Source organism: Oncorhynchus kisutch, linkage group LG29, assembly GCF_002021735.2.
Source record: "Oncorhynchus kisutch isolate 150728-3 linkage group LG29, Okis_V2, whole genome shotgun sequence".
Taxonomy (NCBI): Eukaryota; Metazoa; Chordata; class Actinopteri; order Salmoniformes; family Salmonidae; genus Oncorhynchus; species Oncorhynchus kisutch.
The window spans coordinates 23,629,014-23,642,062 of NC_034202.2; the positions used below are offsets into that span (position 1 = coordinate 23,629,014).

Below are 13,049 nucleotides of genomic sequence, written 5' to 3' on the forward strand. Positions count from 1 at the left end.
GACCTCTGACGAGCCGGGCACCCCCGCCACAGGTGTGCTGACGATCCACACCCGTGGCACGCCTTAGGCTTGTCACAATCCCTCGCCTCGTGTTCCTCAGATCCACAAAATCTGCATTTTCTTGTGCTGCACGAGGCGAAAATGTGGCCGTAGGCCATACAGCGCCTGCAAAATGGGGGCTGACGTGCATAAAACAACGTCCCCCTGTCAGCCCCTAGGGAGAACATAGCAGGAGGATGGAGGTAGCCACCATGTCCCTTTGGGTCCTCCCTGAGGAGGGCCTGGAAGCCTCTCCTCCCATTCCAAAACCCAAGGGAGTCTTTGAGGTGCCTTGCTGAGGAGACGTTATCCATGTATCTCCCCAGAAAGGCCCTCACCTTTTCGTCCTTAACGTATGGGTTGTAAATGTTGACAGTTACAACCCTAAAGTTGTTCTTCGCCAGGCTTGTTATTTCATAGTGGCTCATCGGCCTCTCACCTCCCACTGCTCTTGCCTTTCTCAGGATATCATCGTGTTTCTCCTCTGTATATAGTGCCACGTCGTATGCTCCCTCCAACGAGTTGCCTTGGAAACAAAACACGTCCTTCACCGTCAGCTTTAGAATCCCCATCAATATTATCCTTCCAAAAGTTTCCCATCCTAAAGGCTCCAACTCCTTTTCCTTCCAAGCAAACCGAATCGTGTTGGCCAGCCCAATCCCAGGGACCGACCGTGTTGATGTATTTTGCACCATCTCCGCAAGGAGAATGGCGCTCGTTCTCTTCTCTTCCAAAACAATGAAAAAAGAAAATCCAAAGTGACTGAGCCTATTCTGGTGCAAACTAACACAGAGACAGGAACAATCACCCACGAAATACTCAAAGAATTAGGCTGCCTAAATATGGTTCCCAATCAGAGACAACGATAATCACCTGACTCTGATTGAGAACCGCCTCAGGCAGCCATAGACTATGCTAGACACCCCACAAAACCCCAAGACAAAAACGCACCACAATAACCCATGTCACACCCTGGCCTGACCAAATAAATGAAGACAAACATAATATACTTCGACCAGGACGTGACAGCCCTCCCAGGCCCACCCATGGCTGCCCCATGCCCAGTCATGTGAAATCCATAGATTAGGGCCTAATGAATGTATTTCATTTGACAGATTTCCTTCTATGAACTGTAACTCATAAAATCGTTGAAATTGTTTCATGTTGCGTTAAAATTTTTGTTCAGTATAATTCAACCCCTGCAAACTGCAGTCCTTTGGGCGACTATGACATTTGGGCTCCATTGAGGAAAACAAAACGGAGCAAAATCGCGGGAGCAAACAACATTGTTGGTATAACAAAAAGACTAACAAGTGCTCCAGCCCTGCAGAATATTTTTCTTCATTTTCTCTCTAATCTCATTGTCTTCAAAGAAAAATAACAAAAGACACGGAATACCCTTCAAGCACTCCCGGGTGCACACAGCCAGCGAGCGCGAGAGAGAGAGCGGCACAAGAGAACAGCAGCGCACCGCCTCGGCCTAGCTGCACGCGCAAGGCAGGGGCTGACACATTTTTGTGTTTCATCTCGTGAAATTGAATATTCTCTCTCATCCTTGGCATGGGACTATAAACGCTTCAGGGTGGGAGGGGGAGGTAGGTTGAGAGGGAGACATCCGTGATTTTCAGAATTGTTTCTCCCTCCTCTTTAGGAAACTGTATATATTTAGAAAATATGCCAGGGACATTTAAGCATAAAGCCCTTGACAGAAAAAGGCACAAAGAAATCACTAAACCACTGAAACCTGCCCCTGATAAATCATGTTATAAAAGAACACAGTGCAGAAACCTCTTGGAAGGCATATAAGCCCAGTATACTGGTATAGACCGGTCTGTCCCAACATGTTGAGATAAATACAGTGGAGTGTCTTGCCAGATGGATCTTAGGAGCTCCTAGAAATGACAGACCATTTGTCACCCACATTACCTTGTATGGACCGGACCCACATTACCTTGTATGGACCGGACCCACATTACCTTGTATGGACCGGACCCACATGACCTTGTATGGACCGGACCCACATTACCTTGTATGGACCGGATGTGCACATCACAAGTTAGTTGTTAAAATACATACAGTCACTTTTGTTTCAAAGTTGAAAACATTGAGGCTCATGAAACAGTTGTACATGCAGATGTCTTTTCCCCCAAACATGAACTCAATGTATCCTAGACTACATCCTTATCCTAGCTGCGGCACATTGACAGCACTGTATAAAGCTTTCTAGCCAATGGCATCTTTATCCTCCTCCAACCGTTATTTTCCTTCCATTATAAAAAAAACTCGGGGATAGCCTATCACAATTCATAATTCATGCAGTCAGCAAGTGAATAATGAATGTTTCTGCCTCAGTTGACAGGATGCCAGAGGTGGAACAGCACTGTTAGTGTCCTGCTCCACTACTCTGTAACTCTGGGGCTACAGCCACAGGTTCTCTCTTTCTCTCTCATACAGGTTCCCTCTTATGCTGTGATCATACTAGACAAAATCACTGCATAAACAGATGTCAACACATCAACTTGTGATTTCATATTCATGCTTTTTCCTCTATTCAAATCAGGATGGACTGTTTTGCTGTGGAATGAAGTGTTTTGATTGTGATTAAGCTATTTTGGAGAAATCCCCAGAAGCATAGAGTTACTCACCCTTTGACTGTTCACTTTGGACCACTGTCAACTGTAATGTTTTCTCAGGAGAAATTGAGCCCATTGAACAGGCTCCTTTGTATTGCTACCACTGACGCATCAGGCTGTGGGAACCTGGTGTTTCTAAAGAGCCAGTTACCTGCTCCACCACGCTGCTACTGCCTTGATCAGCATGTATCATAAATCATTCAAATAAAGCTAATTGAATGTTCATGTACACTCCCTTATCAGATCCACCAGACGAACCATGCAGCCTGGTCCCATAGACTAGACATAACATAGTCAATTAGTATGATATGTTAAGTTTGGTATAGTTACATAAGACAGAAGGTTTAAGGCAAAAACTAAAGGAGTGTGGTTGGTCGGGGTAGATGGTTGGCTGTATAATGTGAACGTCTAGCAACCCAAAGGATGCGTGCTCGAATCTAATCAATTTTAGCTAATTAGCAACTTTTCAACTACTTATTACTTTTAGCTACTTTGCAACTACTTAACATGTTAGCTAACCCTTACCCTTACCCCAACCTTAACACTTTTAGCTCCCCCTAACCCTAAACTTAACCCTTTAACCTTAACTCTAACCTTAACCAAGAACCCTAACCCCTAGCTTAGCTAACATTAGCCAGCTAGCTAACATTAGCATTAGCCACCTAGCCACCTAGCTAACATTAGCCACAACAAATTAAAATTCGTAACATATTGTATGTTTTTCAAATTCGTAACATATTGTATGTTTTTCAAATTCGTAACATATCCTACGAAATGGGTGGTGAACATCCACAAATGTATACACACCATACGAAATGTAACATATCATACTAAATGGAGTGTCTCGGATTTACATACCAAATAATGTGAAATGCTCTGAGACCAGGTTGGGCAGTACTAGGCTGGGATTGCAGAGTGAGTCTGAGTCTTATTAACTGAGGTGCCCTGGCTGGTCTGTGTGCCATGCAGTGGAGTGGACACCCTGCCTCGGGGCTGCTCATCAGTACTTGTCACTGGGCCTGGCCCATTAGTCACCAGGCAGATGACAGGGCCTCTTGTAAAGGATAGCTGACCCCCCTGGAGAGCCAAGTGTCTTCCCAAAAAGACAGATTATGGCCAGGGGAGGAGGGGGGTTCACTGGGTAGTCCAGGGAGGGCTTCTCCTCGTGGATATCCTGGGAGCTGACCTGCCCCTGACCCCGGCTGTACAATGAAGTTAGCCCACTGATGATATGGGCATTCTTTGACAAAATCGCAGATTCTTCCCTGAAAAAAAAGCGGGGGCCCTCTGAAGGAGGATGGGATACCCAACAATGATGCTAATCCCACAGTTTGGTGAGTAGGAGTTGAGGGAGGCGGGGAGGGAGAAATTATGAAATGAAATCCTAGGCATTTGCCATTTGATGAGTCTCTCTCTCTCTCTCTCTGCTGTGTTATGTAAATGACAGGCAGCGTAGCTCTCAGAGCCAAGTGTAGGTATCTACTGTATCTACCTGACAGTTGGACGTGTGATGGATGAACAACCGTTGAGTTTTGAGGCTCATGGTGGATCCTCTTTGAGTCACCATACACTGAGACTTTTTGATATCCAGTTATACCTCTTTATTTAGACTTTATGCTAATTTCATGATAACAAATCAGCTTCCCCCAGAAAAGGAGAAGGGTATGCTTATGAAGGTTGTTTGTCAGCAAATACAATTACTCACTGTCATTTATGGCTAATTAACACAGATTACAATTTAATGAATGATAGGATTAAATATGGGTGGTTATTCATATTAAAAAGCAACATTATTTTAATGTGAAGGGTGAATCTTATGTAAACTGTAGCTTAAAGGATTTAATTTCCACCGGAGAAATACATTCTAAATCTTGGAGGACTTTTATACTAGGTAGAACTGAAATGACAACTGAAATGAACAGATACCAGTGGTGAATTAACTATGATTCTATTAGGTTGAAAATTATCAGCCATTTTTTTTCTCAGAGATGCCATTTAAAGAACTACAGATGCCTGTCACAAAGGGTTTTCCCCATCTGACATCCTAAGAAAGTCCCCTAGTCAGTCAGTTGGCTGGCTGGCAGCGGCAGGGGACCAGGCCAACACTAATGTAGAGCAGATGTGGCATTATGAGGGCGGGTGAGGGGTGGGCTGGAACCCAGGCAGGGGAGGAGCATCAGATCTGTGTATCACTGAGCCTTCAAGAGCTCTCCTTTTGACACTCTCCATCAGTCCAACCGGAATGCTAAATGACTGGACTCTAACTCTGAGGTGACAGTTACCATCTGGCTGCTCACACAGATGCACATGAGCTCCCTCAACCCTTCCCCATTAGGTAATGTAAGGCCTTTGTCAGGGCATGGGGTGACTGCTGTGTACCACACGAGGCCTCTTGATCATTTAATGTTTAACTCAAATGGCTGTCATCTTCCCTTGGCCCTTTGTGCTCTTCACAAACACTGTGCTCAATCGCATTATCATTACAGAGGAAATCAGTCATATTAAGCCACTGTGCTGTCACTTGCCTCATCGTCTCAGCTCTGTGCTGCCAAGCCAGCGGGGCAGGACATAAGACGCATGTTAAATGAGATTTACATAAACAGTGTTACTCTGTCATTTATTTTCCTCCCTTTATACAGAACATGTCTCTGGATTGTTTGCACAAGGAGTCCCTAAGGGCCATACAGGTGTTGGGCTTTTACAGTGAGATCATTGTGATAATGACATAATGACCGCACTCAGCTCCTTATGCTGTCAGGTGCAGGTATTTGTGGAGCGAGAATATGGGGAGGAGAGGAGAGAGGAACGGGAGGCCAGGCAAGCGGCAGCTCCCTCAATAGGCTTTTTAGTGTAAATCTTTTCAAAGTAAAAAGGTCTCAAGACGTCAGTGTTGCTCTATAAGCAAAGTGAAGGTGGCAACAACTTTGAGTCACTCAGACCCTCCAAAACATCACATGATCAAACAATATGTTCAGACGTGTGTATACCTTCTGTCAAGGACATAACCAGTTCCTGGTGACCAAGAAAACAGTGCACATGAATGACCCATCATGGCATGGTTGTTCCATATACAGTAGAGCTGCCAAGAAAAGCACCAACCAATTTCTCCTCTTGTTGTCTTGTAAAAGCCACATTTTTCACAGCACTTTCTTCCAGCTACCATTTAACCAATTATCACTGTTAGGTAATGTGAAATGATCTTGTTAGATTCCTAGAAAATAAACTATCTACAGCATGTCCTTATTCCAAAAGCAGAAGTACAGTAATTAGATCAACTTTTACATAACCAAAACTATGTCAGTGTCTTAGCCCAGCATAAAAATGTGACGGACACCGGGGAGATCAAGCAGCCCTATGTCCCCTTAGGAGCAACTCTCAGACAGTGCATTGTGTGCCGTGTCAGTGAGAAGTTTGCCTCTGGATGGTAGAGGTTCAGACTGTAGAATCTGCCAATAGTTCACCGGAAGACTCGCTCTAGGCTTCTTTCATCTCACATTTCATAGATGCACTTGGGCAGCTCAATGACAAAACATCTTTATTCCCCCTCGCCGCCCCCAACAAAACTTTCCTCAGTAAGCTGCAAATTGGCATTCTGGGACAGTTGCATCACTCATCTTGAGCGATTCTTTTGTGGCCTGAAAACCTTTTGAAAATGTTTTGCTTTGTCATCAGGAGACAAGACTTTTATTTTAACCGCTTTTAAGATTGTTTATAGGGGAGACCGGGGTTGGTTGTCACACCTTTTACTCTCTTGTGTGTTTTTCAGCACCAGTATATCTTACAATGCTTTTTTCAAAATTAAGAGAAAGACCAAGGTCTTGGGTTGAAATGGGGACGCTTTGTATCCTCATATCTTATTCCAACAGCAAAAAAATGAAATACCCATTCGATAAACAAACTGATGCTGTTTTGAGTCCAATCTAACTAGGACTGAGAAAAACAGGTTTCCAGTGTCACCAAGCATATGGCAGTACTGAGGACTGGCCTACCTTTAGTTCGTGACCATCGTCCATTTGTTCCCACGTTGCTTCGAAAACCCAGCATTTGCTTCAAATATTCTGTCCGTCGTGTTGAGTTGAATGACCTATGAACCTGACCTTTTCCGGTACTGACATAACCCCTAAAACGGGTACAGTGCAGATGAAACTATTTTGTCCTAAGAACTCAGGAAGACACGCAAATAGGTAGAAAGACAAAACTCTAATGCCCGTATGGTCGCGTGTAGCCTAATTAAAGTTGCCTATTTATATACATTCAGATGACAGCTGGCATTTTTAGGCCTGTCCTTTGTGTTAGGTGCTTCTTTTACATGCCTGCTTAGATCGTGTCATTACATTGCTTACTTTGCTATTAGACGTTGCTTACTTTGCTGTGTGTCTATCTGCAATTTCTGCCATGTTTTGCCCTCGTAGTGTTAAGACCGTTTTTGTCAAATTCAAACCTTTCCAACTACTATTTTTTCCTGGACTGTAAATTTGTTAATATATTGCTCACTTTTGAACTGTGGGCCGACAACATGACGGTAAATAAAACCCTAATTTCTGATCACAGCACCTTTACTCCGCCTGCTGTCTAACTGGACCCAGAATTAGGCTGCTGGGTCCTTTCCCTTTCATTGGTTGGACAGAGGTGGGAGTAGTCTCTCTCTCTCTCTCTTTCTCTCTCTCTCTCTCTCTCTCTCTCTCTCTTTCTCTTCCTCTCTCTCTCTCTCTCTCTCTCTCTCTTTCTCTCTCTCTCTCTCTCTCTCTCTCTCTCTCTCTCTCTCTCTCTCCTTGATTCTCCCTCTCTCCGTCTCTCCCTCTCTCCGTCTCTCCCCTCCACTTGATTCTCTCTCTCTCTCTCTCTCTCTCTCTCTCTCTCTCTCTCTCTCTTTCTCTTCCTCTCTCTCTCTCTCTCTCTCTCTCTCTCTCTCTCTTTCTCTCTCTCTCTCTCTCTCTCTCCTTGATTCTCTCTCTCCGTCTCTCCCTCTCTCCGTCTCTCCCCTCCACTTGATTCTCTCTCTCTCTCTCTCTCTCTCTCTCTCTCTCTCTCTCTCTCTCTCTCTCTCTCTCTCTCTCTCTCTCTCTCTCTCTCTCTCGAGACATCCAGGTTGCCTCCCACAATGTTCTAAATGTTTGTGTTTAATATGTGTACATAATAGAGGAGCTACTCACTGCCTACGTCACTACCTTATCCGCTTGAATAAAATACTAAATAGTAGCTAGAAAGATGGAGATCACAGAGGTTTTAATGAGTGCATTTTGCAAGTGATAAGGTTTTGCCTTGCAAACTTTGTTTTAGAATTGTGATGTTACTGGCAGGTCTGCCTTGTGAATTACTGGGAGAATTGTCTGTCTGTAGAGGACCCATCCCGGATTTGTATTGTATTTTTCTTATCGAAGTTGCCAATTACGCTGCTGCTACTCTCTGTTATTATCTATGCATAGTCACTTTAATAACTCTCCCTACATGGACATATTACCTCAATTACCTTGACTAACCGGTGCCCCCGCACATTGACTCTGTACCGGTACCCACCTGTATATAGCCTCGCTATTGTTATTTTACTGCTGCTCTTTAATTATTTGTTACTTTTATTTCTTCTTTTTTTTGTAGGTATTTAAAAAAAACTGCATTGTTGGTTAAGGGCTTGTAAGTAAGCACTTCACTGTAAGGTCTACTACACCTGTTGTATTTGGCACATGTGACAAATCAAATTTGATTTGATTCGAGTCCTTCAATGAAACCATACCTTAGTCACTGCTGTTGCCTAGGGTCGGGTTTACGAGACTAAGGTCTGAGAGGATAGGAAAGGGGACGGGGTGTTTCTGTTGCCTTTCCCTGCTGAAGCTTGTCATGGAGGATGGGTGTGTGGGGCAGGGTTGTGTAGGGGGTTGTGGACAGAGAGGAAGAGGGTTAATGGTGTTTGCAACAGGCCAGGCTTCCCCTCGAAGTGGGAGACAGTAGAAGGAAGTGTCCAGATTTATGGTGGACTGGCCGTGGAAGCTGCCTTCACCCTGGCAGTTGACCAGCAGACAGAAGCTGAGAGGGAGGGAAGGAGGGAGGTAGAGAGAGAAAGGGGGAGAGAGGGGATGCAGAGGGGTGCTGTAAATCACAGGCAGAGTGTGGCTCAGACACAAACACACACACAGCCAGGCCCATGCTCGCAGTTCACAAGGAGATAATCGCTGTGTGAAGGAAGGGTGGCTCTCTACAGGCTGCTGCCCAGATAGAGATATACTGGGGCTGGTGTACTGGGGCTGGTTGTAATGCAGACAGATAGCACCTCTGATGCTCTGTCACTCCCGATGGGCCGCTGCCAAGGCAACCAGGCTCAGTCCCTCCGATACAAACCATTTAGACCCTCTTCTAAACAGGAAAAACGTCTCCAATTTAAAATAATGACTATTCCCCTTTAAAATAATTAACTCATTGAGTTTTATGTGTAGTCCTGGGTGTGTGTTTGCATGTGTCACTAAATAAAATCTAATTTTCATAAACAACGGGTGTAGACTACAGGTGTAGACTAACTGTGAAATGTTTACTTACAGGCCCTTCCCAACAATGCGGAGAGGTAAATGTGTAATTCGTGGTAATAAACATTTCAATTTCTGCTTACTCAAAGCTATTGCTCATTATAGTGAAACTACTCTCAGTCAAGCCTCATTGAGTCTACTTCCTTCCTAGGTGGCCTGATTGTCATATTGCAAGTGTGTGTGTGTGTGTGTGTGTGTGTGTGTGTGTGTGTGTGTGTGTGTGTGTGTGTGTGTAGTGACAGATTCTGTACATGGATGGGGAGGTCTTCAGTCATATTTAAACTGCTGTGCTCACATGGACTTCTGGCCTGGTTAAGCCATCCATCGTGGTGACGGCGGCCTAGCGGCAGGCCCCGTGGAGAGCGTGTGCTGTGCCCAGTGTGTACACAAGAGTCCCGGCCTCCACAGGGACTGTTTATCCAACTGAAGTCCAACAGTGTCACACTCTCTCCCAGCTGCACTGAGGGGAAATAAGTCACCCAGGACAAACGCAACGACTAATAACATCCAGACATGTCTAGCTAGTGCTCTCTGATGTTCAGTATGAATAATGTTTAACTTAGATAGAAATGAACTTATATTGCCTAATTGGTTTGAGTCTAAAGGGGGTGAGAGAAGGAGGGTTATGATGGTAGGTCTTATCTGACAGCAGACCGTAATGTACTTTAATGACAGAATCCGTCATCTTTCAGCTCGAGCCTCGAACTAAAACACTTGACTATACCTTCACCCTTACAGAGATCAATAACTCACTGAGTGAATCTGTCCCTCTCGAGACTGCCGTCACTCCATCAGCATGCAATAACGCTGGACTCAATTCCAGGTGAGTAGACGATGCTCAGGAGAGATGAGCATTTCCCACCATGTGATGAAAAACAGCACTCGACAAGTGCTGGGGAGATTTATCGTGGTGTCTGATTAAATGTAGCCAATTTCACTTTAATGCGATATAAAAGAATGATGCATGCTTTAATTCCGCAGGTTCCCGCAGTGCGGAGGGATTCTCATCAGCCTGTGGCAGTATTTAAACCATACAGCTTAGAGTATGATGCAAACTCTAGCGTGGAATGTTAGAAGTGCCCGTGATGTAATGTTCAATATTGATAACGACCGTGAGCAAGATGGGTTCTAATCGTTTATGAAAATATTGTGCAGCCAGCATGCATTTTCCCCCTACTGTTCCCTTTCCCTCCTGCTTCTTCACTACATCTATCGGCTCTTTCTGATAGGAAGAAATCCACAAACACCTTCGCACCTCCTATCAAACGCAACACTGTCAGAGAAGTGGCTCTGTGCACGCAAGGTTGTACTGTCCCTGGGGTGTTTTATAAGCATCATTGCCAACTGGATTCAAAGTATATTTTAGGCCTCTACTAAAGGCATCTGTGGATCTCATGAACTGTGGATTTCTTCTTGGCCACACAAACTAAACTCAAGGATTAAAGAGTAGGCATATCATAGTGTCGGGCAACAGGGCCTATGAAATCCTGGTCTGGAAAAGTACTGTTACTGAGTGCTATTGATGGGTTTGCTTTGAAATGATAATGATAGTAATAATCTCTGACACTATTTTGTTTAAACTGTCCTCAAAGAAGTGGATTGTGGTTTTAGACATTATAACAACTGGTGTCTTGGTCTGTATGGTACCTCGTCTTGTTCCAGCAACATAGTCTCAGTGCCACGCCCAGACAAAACGTTGAGGAATGTGAACCTGAAGGTTCTGCCCATGGAGACCCACCCTGGAGGCAGACCATTCAGAACGCCTCAGCCCAGAAACCAGCCTGATGGTGATCTCGTGCACTTTGCACTCCTCTCTTTTCTATACTATTCCTTCTTGATCCCTCTGTCCTATATGTCCTATATGTAATTCACTCAACGTTTCAGGATAATAATCCTATACCAGCGAGAACTCTCTGTAACCTTTGTAAAATACAGAATAGAAATAGGATCCCCCCCCCACCCCATTTCTAATCTGAGAAATAAATTAAAATAACTGGACTAATTTGCCTTTGAAGTTTTTAATGATAATTTGCCTCTTAGGTTTTCTGGATATAAAATAAAATATGCCCTAAACTTAATGCCTGCCTTAAAGTAGAATTTCATGGTTTAAACTTGCTCTTGTACAGATTCCTCTGATCAGCACAACACTGTCATTGGCACAGAAAGGAGCTATAGTAGAATCACTTTTATGGATGAGTTTGATCTGAATGGTCAAGAACAAGGAGGGGAGAGACTGTCAACACTACAATAGAAAAGAGTGTAGTGATAATGGTGTGTGTGCCTCCCTACCTGAGTGGAAAGAGAAAGAGAAGAGGGGAGAAGGGAGAGATAGATGGAGAGAGAGAAAGGGGGGATAGAGAGAGTGGGAAAGGGAGAGAGAGGGGACGAGGGAGAGATAGAGAGAGAGAAAGGGGGGATAGAGAGAGAGAGAGAGAGAGAGAGAGAGAGAGAGAGAGAGAGAGAGAGAGAGAGAGAGAGAGAGGAGAAAGGGGGATAGAGAGAGGGGGAAAGGGAGAGAGGGGAGAGAGAGGAGAGAGAGAGAGAGAGAGAGAGAGTCAGGGGAAGGAGGGAGAGAGAGAAGGGGGAGAGGGAGTCAGGGGGAGGGAGAGAGAGAGAGAGAGAGAGAAAGGGGGGATAGAGAGAGGGGGAAAGGGAGAGAGGGGGAAGAGGGAGAGAGGGAGAGAGAGGGAGAGAGAGAGAGAGAGAGAGTCAGGGGGAAGGAGGGAGAGAGAGAAGGGGAGAAGGAGTCAGGGGGAGGGAGAGAGAGAGAGAGAGAGAGAGTCAGTTATTTTCCATTTTGTACTTTAACTATTTGCACCTCATTACAGCACTGTATATAGACATAATTTGACATTTTAAAAGTCTTTATTCTTTTGGAACTTTTGTGTGTATTGTTTACTGTTCATTTGTAATTGTTTATTTAACTTTAGTTTATTATCTATGTCACTTGCTTTGGTAATGTTAACATATGTTTCCCATGCCAATAAAGCCATTGAATTGAATTGAGAGAGAGAGAGGGAGAGGGAGTCAGGGGAAAGAGAGAGAGAGAGAGAGACCAATGGAAGAGCCATCGCTATTAACAGTCAAGGGTGCAGAGAACAAGGTTGGAGAGAGATACGGCATCTGAAGTGTTCAGGACAGGGGACACCCAAAACACCCTACTGAGAATTGATATGGAAGGAGGTGAAATGTCAGACAGCTATTAATCACGGCCAAGGAGGAGGATTAAATAGCTGGGTCTAGTGGGCAGATGAGAGAGCAATGGCAAACGAGGCGTTTAAAAGAATGTATTGTGTCTGTTCGATTACAGAGCACAGGCCTTAGGCTTAACAGCAATCTGAGCTGCTGAGGACCAACAGAATATCAATCAAATCTTTACTCTTTCTCCTCCCTGCTCTGTAGTCGTCACCAACCGGGGCAATGAATCTTATACAATGGTTAAACAATACTGCACTTTACTTTGGACCCTGTGGTCTTCACAACAGACTGTAATGTCATCCAGCAGTCATGAGTTGTAGTGGAATCATTATCTAAAGCGGGGGTGCCAAACATACGGTCCGATCCGTCATGCCGATGGTTGGAGTCAAAAAATGTAATAAGCAACAAACTCAACATACTTCAAAATCACTAAAACCATATCAAAACTGTGTGGAAATGACAATGGGCCTTTATACAGTTTCCTTACTGTGTCCAGCTCACTAATAATCACCAAAATTAAAGATTGACGACAAGGACGTCAATGAGTTTGACGCCCGTGGTCTAAAGAGATACACATTTTCCTCACATAGGGAAGGGAGAGGACACTGTAAAACTCACTGGTGTTTTCCCTGGGCTTGGGAGTGGCCTATGCCCTCCTCTAGTC

The 13,049-nt window shown here is 44.5% G+C and overlaps 1 long non-coding RNA gene across 1 annotated transcript; it reads left to right on the plus strand.

The window, feature by feature from the left end:
* Positions 1-9,633: 9,633 nt before the first annotated feature.
* On the plus strand, positions 9,634-11,554 carry LOC109873523 (uncharacterized). The gene is made up of 3 exons (XR_002252601.2): positions 9,634-9,818; positions 9,926-10,010; positions 10,169-11,554. It is a non-coding gene; the product is annotated as an uncharacterized LOC109873523 (long non-coding RNA).
* The last annotated feature ends 1,495 nt before the right edge of the window (positions 11,555-13,049 follow it).